Below are 7179 nucleotides of genomic sequence, written 5' to 3'. Positions count from 1 at the left end.
GTCGCTCCTGGAGAGGGGAAAGGGGTGGCCAGTCGGGACTTACGTGTGGAAAATCAGGGCTGGCCACAGCCGCCCCCTCCCAGCGCCAAGGGGTGTGCTGGGTCAGCAACATCACTTTAAGGGAAGCCCACCAAATCAACACGCGGATCAAGAAGGCAGGCAGGCCCAGTTATGGGCTACACACTCTGGTCCTGTAGCAGAGGAGAGATGAATAAAGAGAAAACAGACGGCCATTATGAACAAATGCTGCACGTCTTCTCTGTAACACACCAGCATTAAGGACTTTCAGACAATGCAGTGTGTAACACAGACACTTCATATTGTATTCAAAGTGACACATTTTCATATGTATCGTAACCGATGGCTTCAGGCAAACTAAGAGTTAAATAAGAGAAATATTAAAGGCTTATGTCAGCACCTTAATTAAGAGGTGGTCACTCCTTTGGCCAGATGGCAAACATAACTCTCTTGTCAAGATAAGGGTGGCAGGTGATGGGTAGAAAGCAATTATGTCCATCAGAAAATGATTAGTGCCCATCAAGTACTAGAAAATATTAGTGGTGTGAGAGTGGTAAGAGTGTGGTCATCTTGTGATAAAAATTGCAATAAATCCGAGGTTCAGCCGAACTAATGGCGCTCACTTCACTGGATTGAGCGACTCGGCTCCGTGCACTAAAGTCTTATACTGACTGCCCATCCAGAAACTCCTTAATGCGCTGTCTGGTGCCTCGCTGCTCTTTTTCTCTTTTGTCAAGTCAGTTTATTCCTGCTGTATTGGGGATTGGTGTTTGTTATTATATAATTAGGTTTTTCTTAAATTCCCACTGGAAACAAGCAAATTATTTTCTGTCTATCTATCAATTCGCATCCCTATAACTTAGAAGGAATCCGGTCTTCCCAGAGGGCTATTACTCGGGTATACTGCGCGGTCATTTTAAGAAGTTTTGGTTTTTACCGCTAACCCCACTTTCCTGCCTTGTACCTCTCTGAACACGAGCTGCTCATCCCCTCGGCTGCTCCAGCCTGCGCCATCTTCCACACGTAGCGAGCAGCCGCCCGCCAGCCTAAATGTAATCGATCATTGGTGTGTGGGCTGGGCGGGAGCGCCCATTTCTCCGCCCACACCACATGACCAGACCTTCGCCTTGCGCCGGAAGTGCTGTCAGATCGACGCCTTGAGACAGAGTCGTGCGTTTCCGCTGGATTTTAAAAATGTAAATACTGTAAGTACACGTTTCTTTCTTTAGCGATCGCCGTGGATTAACTGACTTGTTCTCACGACTCCCGGTAAGCCGGAACAGGCTTGTCGTGTTATCGGTTTGGAGAAGATTCGCACGGCGACTTCTCGGGAAGCACGACAGCGGCATCACGGGGCTCTCTTACGCCTCCCTACGGCACTGGCTGGTGGCTCTCAGCGGTCCCAAAGTAAAACTTCACGGCGTTTGTGTTAGTTTGAGAGTTGTTTTTTTTTCTTACTCCACATAGTCGGTGTTTTTAATGATTCCTCGCTTTTCTGGATTCTGTTCTTCCCATAAATGGCTGTCATGTCACCTGTCCAGCCTTCCGTGGCGTGTATTCTAACGGATGGACAGGAAACAGCTGCGCGTGCTTTTAGAGTAACAAGAGGAGCGCGGGCCCTTCGCGGGGTGTCCTTACACGAACGGAGATTTGTGTCTTCATAGTTGCCTGTTACTGAGTGAAGGCCCAACCAGTACTCGGGCACTGGACGGAGAAGGAGAAACGCTAACTTACTGTATAGTGGCCACCATCCCATGACGCTTTAAGGGTCCGGTACCGAGCTGGCCTTTCAATAATGCGAGCCCTGGCAGGTGAACAAATGGAGAATGTAAGAAGGGGGTACGCCGAGTATTAAATCCGCAGGCTTATTATCGATGATAGCCCTTTGGGGCTGCAGGGTCATCAACAGCGCACGGCAGCCCCAATCTGCCTGCCATAACTGCGACCTCCCAGACGGACTGACGATAGCTGGTCACATTCGGCAAGGGCCTCGCACACGTCCGTCCTTTTGTGACATTTCCACTGGTGTTACGTGGCTGTAATTTTGTGTTGTGTTTTGTATGTTTGGTCTGACAAAGGCGCTATATGTTCAGTACTGAGAGCACAGATGTGTGAGAGGAGCTCTGACCGACTCTCCGCAGTTTCTGAATGAATAATTTCTCACTTTGCTGTACTTGTGAAGATACACTGAAGAAAAGTAAAATGAAACAAACCTGTAGGCAAGGTAACAACTTTGAGATGATGCCAGTGCAGGTGGCAGTAATACTGTGTTGTATGACAATGACTTGTCCTGCTGGTACAGCTTTTGCATGGCACATGTGAAGACGTGGTTATCAAGTACCTGGGTGCCTCCTATGGAGTTACATATCTGGTTTCTCTGTATTTTTAGTAGTGGGCACTCATTATTCATGCGCCCAGCCTTAGCTTCTGGGAGACCACCTGGAGGAAACTTTGCATTGACATAGTTAGTTAGGATTGGATTTTACCCGATGGTTCCTGACTTTTTTTTTTCTTTTTCTACCCATTAGTCTGATTAAGGACATCTCTGTGAGCATCTGCCCATGACCAGTTGATTCTTCCCTCCTATCCTGTTTAATTCAAGGAACATGTTTCTTTATTTCTTTGATTGCTCCCACCCTTAACTCGGTAGCTAAAAATAAACTTTGTTATAACTGGATTAATAAACTCACATTACTGTGAGGTTAATTCCTTATGTTTCTTTTAGGAAATGAAGCCAGGTTAAAAATGTGAGAAGGAGAAGCAAGATAAGTTGTGAATTTGATTGTATTCCTCCCCTCTGACAGCTTACTTTTCTTGTGAATACATTGCAGAATGCCTGTCCTGTCTTAATGGTGGGTCTTGCATGTCCATCTGGTCACACCTTGGATCTCCTGGAGCACAGAAGACTCTGGCGTTATACATGCTGTTTTGGCCAGCCACAGGGGAATGGAAGCCAATGTGACTGTGACAGCACAGTGAGCAGACAAGGACCTGCCTTAGGTAAGTGGCCATAGTGCTACACTGCTGCTTATGTCCTGCCTAGAGGCCACCGCCGTGCTAATGACAATCTTTGGTCCATAAGTTGTCATTGTCATCGCTACCTGTTCATTGTTGTCCGTTTTAAAGTTATGGCTTCTAATGATATTTCCATCAAATGAAATATTTTTATTTACCTTTTGATCTGCAGAGGTGAAGGTCTCTTTGAGTTTGTTTTACCTCTTAGCTTACGACACCAGGCCCTTAAAGCTGTGGCACAATATAGTGTCTGTTGGGTGTGATCACGTGGCCTTCTTGGTGCAAAGATTTCTTTTAGTTTATACTGCTTATGCCTTTTGTAGAGCAGGCTGACCTTATTGAGTAACAAGGTGGATTTCAGCTGACTTGAGAGTGGTTTAAGAAGAATAAAGACCTGGGGCCTCATGTGTAACGCCGTGCGTAGAATTCACACTAAAATGTGGTGTACGGACAAAGCTAGATATTTGTGTATGCACAGAAAAATCCAAATGCATAAAACTGAGCGTACACCAAGTTCCATGCACTTCCCCTTTATAAACCCCACGCACACACCTATAGCCCCACACAGACTCCTCCCAGAATTTTTACACTATTGACACCCTTATACCAGCCCCCAGTTCTCTGGATATTGTACCACCACGTCCCTTAGTGGAAGCCTTTGATGTGTTGGGCCCACCCTTACTAGCCATCATCAATGATTCTATTATTTCGGGGGTTGTGCCCTCATTTTTTAAACATGCTGCAGTCCGTCCACATCTAAAAAAGGCAGAATTAGATCCTGAAGTTTTAGCCAATTTTCGTCCAATTTCCCAACTGACATTTCTGGCTAAAATTCTAGAAAGAATTATTTATAATCAATTGGTTGATCACCTTAACTCCAATAATTTATTTGAGATCTACCAATCTGGCTTTAGGCGTTATCATAGTTTTGAAACGGCCCTCCTGAAAGTATTCAACGACATCTCTCTTACTACTGACTCAGGTGATGCGGCAGTCCTTCTCCTCCTTTACCTGTCCGCTGCCTTTGACACTATTGACCATGAGATATTGCTGTTGCGGCTTGAACATCTTGTTGGGCTTAAAGGGGCTGCTCTTAACTGGTTCAGGTCATATTTAACTGGTAGACACTTTTCAGTGACTTTTAATTCCTCTTCTTCATCTACTGCTCCTCTTAAATATGGTGTTCCTCAGGGATCCATTTTGGGTCCTATTTTATTCTCCATATACCTTCACCCTATTGGAGCGATTTTTAGGAAATGTAACATTTCTTTTCACTGCTATGCTGATGATACTCAGGTTTATATTCCTGTCTGCAACTCTACAACAAATCAACTGCACAACTGTCTGACTGAACTAAGATCCTGGATGGCTAATAATTTTCTTGATCTAAATCAAAATAAAACGGAGGTGCTTATAGTGGGTCCATCAGCTAAAGCCCAAATTGGTCTTGGACTTCTCGGCTCTTTCTCTGTCTTTTCCAAACCTCAAGTCCGCAATCTTGGTGTTACCTTTGACGGTAATCTTTCTTTTGAGAAACAAGTAAATTCTGTAGTCAAGAGTTGCTTTTTCCAACTTCATCTATTAGGTAAGATCAAGCCTTTTGTATCTTCTAGGGATCTTGAGATAGCTACTCATGCATTTATTTTTTCTCGCCTCGATTACTGCAACTCGCTGTATTCTGGGATTAATAAATCCCTGATGCACAGGTTACAGTTGGTCCAAAATGCTGCCGCTCGCTTTCTGGTTGGGGCAAGAAAGTATGACTCTGTTTCTCCAATATTAGCTTCTTTACACTGGCTGCCTGTCAGTTTTCGAATTGATTTTAAAATCTTGCTGCTAGTTTTTAAATCTTTACATGGGCTTGCTCCTGCCTATTTATCTGAACTGTGCGTTTTACACCAGCCATCCAGAGTGCTTAGATCTTCTGGTCAGCTATCTCTGGTTGTCCCTCGTACCAAGTGTAAAACCAAGGGGGACAGAAACATAATTCTTACAGCACCACTGCCTCTGTCCAAGTGAGAGAGGGATCGGTGTAGCATATAGATGATGGCATCTTCCGCTCCCACCTTCTCCTGATATGCAAACTGCAGAGGGTCAAGGGCGTGTTGAACCTGTGGCCTAAGGTGGTGAAGCAGCAGCCTCTCCATGGTCTTCATCACATGTGATGTCAGAGCAACAGGCCGAAAGTCATTCAGCTCACCAGGACGTGATATCTTTGGGACTGGGGTGATACAAGATGTTTTCCAAAGCCTCGGGACTCTCCCCTGTTCCAGGCTCAGGTTAAAGATGCGCTGTAGAGGACCCCCCAGCTCCAATGCACAGACCTTCAGCAGTCGTGGCGATACTCCATCTGGACCCGCTGCTTTGCTGGCACGAAGTCTCCTCAGCTCTCTGCTCACTTGCGCTGTTGTAATTATGGGTGGGGATGTCTTTCCTATGCTGGTATCAGCAGAATGATGTGTGGAGGGTGCAGTACTCCGAGGTGAGAGTGAGAGTGGGTTAGGGTGGTCAAACCTGTTAAAAAAGTTGTTCATTTGGTTTGCTCTCTTCACGTCTCTCTCAATGGTGGTACCCCGCTTCGAGCTGCAGCCAGTGATGATCTTCATCCCATCCCACACTTCCTTCATGCTGTTATTCTGCAACTTCTGCTCCAGCTTTCTCCTGTACTGCTCCTTCGCCGCCCTGAGCTGGACTCGGAGTTCCTTCTGCACGCGCTTGAGCTCATGCTGATCACCGTCTTTAAAAGCCCTTTTCTTCTGATTCAAAAGGCCCTTGATGTCACTTGTAATCCATGGCTTGTTGTTAGCATAGCAGCGTACTGTTCTTACTGGAACTACAATGTCCATACAGAAGTTGATGTAGTCAGTAGTGCAGTCAACAACTTCCTCAATGTTCTCACTATGAGATCCCTGCAGGATATCCCAGTCTGTAGTTCCAAAACATTCTCTCAGAGTATTCTCAGCCTCCGGAGTCCACTTCCTGAATGATCGTGTGGTTACAGGTAGGACTCTAACTTTTGGTTTATAGTGAGGCTGAAGCAGAACCAGGTTATGATCTGCTTTCCCAAGCGCAGGCAGCGGGGTGGCGCTGTATGCGTCTTTAACGTTTGCATAAAGTAAATCAATAGTCTTATTTCCCCGGGTGTTACAGTGGACATACTGGGAGAATGCAGGTAATGTTTTGTCCAGCATCACATGGTTAAAGTCTCCAGCGATTAGCACAAGCGCCTCAGGGTGCTGCGTTTGTAACTTAGCAACAGCGGAATGGATGATGTCACTCGCTGACTCCACGTCTGCCCGAGGAGGAATGTATACTATAACAACAATGACATGTCCAAACTCTCTGGGCAAATAGTAGGTTAGTAGCGTTAGTGCTGGGCGGTATACCGGTTCATACCGAAAACCGTTTTTTATTTTTTTTATGATATCGATTTTTCTTATACCGCAACACCGGTTTAAATTGCCTAAACGACGTTCGGAATGTGGCGCAGCGGGAAACTGTTCAAGTGGGGACCTTTTTCACTGCTACACCGCTAAACACAGATTTGTTGCTCGGGGGCTCTTTTTCACTGCTACAACACCAAATAGGTAGTGGTAGTGTAGGTATTGCGTGGTGAAAATGGACAGAGAACATTCCGAAACTGAAGCTGATGATGAAGTTGAACATGATGAACAGAAGAACCTTTGCCAAAAAAAAAAAAAAAAAAGGAGTCGCGTCCGTCGCCTGGAGATACTTTAGTTTTAAAAGGTCAGATGTTAAATACTGTTTCTATACTACTGGATAATACTGCAAGCCAAGTTGTACTTGTTTTATTTGTTTTCAATACAGTGTAATGTACCTGGGTACTGTGTAATAGTGTGACGACATGTTGATTTTATTCTCGACATTTCTACTTTACTCTCGCCGTTTATGTCAAAATTAAAGTTGACATGTTGACTTTATTCTCGTAATTTGTCATTAAAGTAGAACATCGTAAACTAAACTTCATCGTAAAATGAATATTTAATTTACTAGATTTTCTTAAACCCCGTCATAAGTTATATAGCACATTAAATGCTTTGTGTTAAGTGATTCTTAAACTGACTTCTTCTTGCACTAAGAGGAGGCGCCGGCAGCGATTGCCGCACAGAATACATTCACTTCATG

General features: G+C 44.8%; 1 protein-coding gene across 14 annotated transcripts in view; it reads left to right on the top strand.

Annotated features, from left to right (window-relative positions):
- Positions 1–1096: 1096 nt before the first annotated feature.
- Positions 1097–7179, top strand: part of si:ch211-199g17.2 (uncharacterized) — a 53997-nt gene continuing 47914 nt past the window's right edge. For 12 of the 14 annotated variants that reach the window (XM_051935531.1, XM_051935529.1, XM_051935530.1 and 9 more), the window contains exons 1-2: positions 1108–1223; positions 2744–3018. The gene's annotated coding sequence lies outside the window, so the exon portion shown is untranslated. Of the gene's footprint in view, positions 1224–2743; positions 3019–7179 lie in introns of all 14 variants that reach the window. The other 2 variants (XM_051935524.1, XM_051935523.1) reach the window with 2 other exon arrangements.

The sequence above is a fragment of the Erpetoichthys calabaricus genome, chromosome 13 (assembly GCF_900747795.2).
Source record: "Erpetoichthys calabaricus chromosome 13, fErpCal1.3, whole genome shotgun sequence".
NCBI lineage: Eukaryota > Metazoa > Chordata > Cladistia > Polypteriformes > Polypteridae > Erpetoichthys > Erpetoichthys calabaricus.
This window is presented reverse-complemented; position numbering and strand designations above follow the sequence as displayed.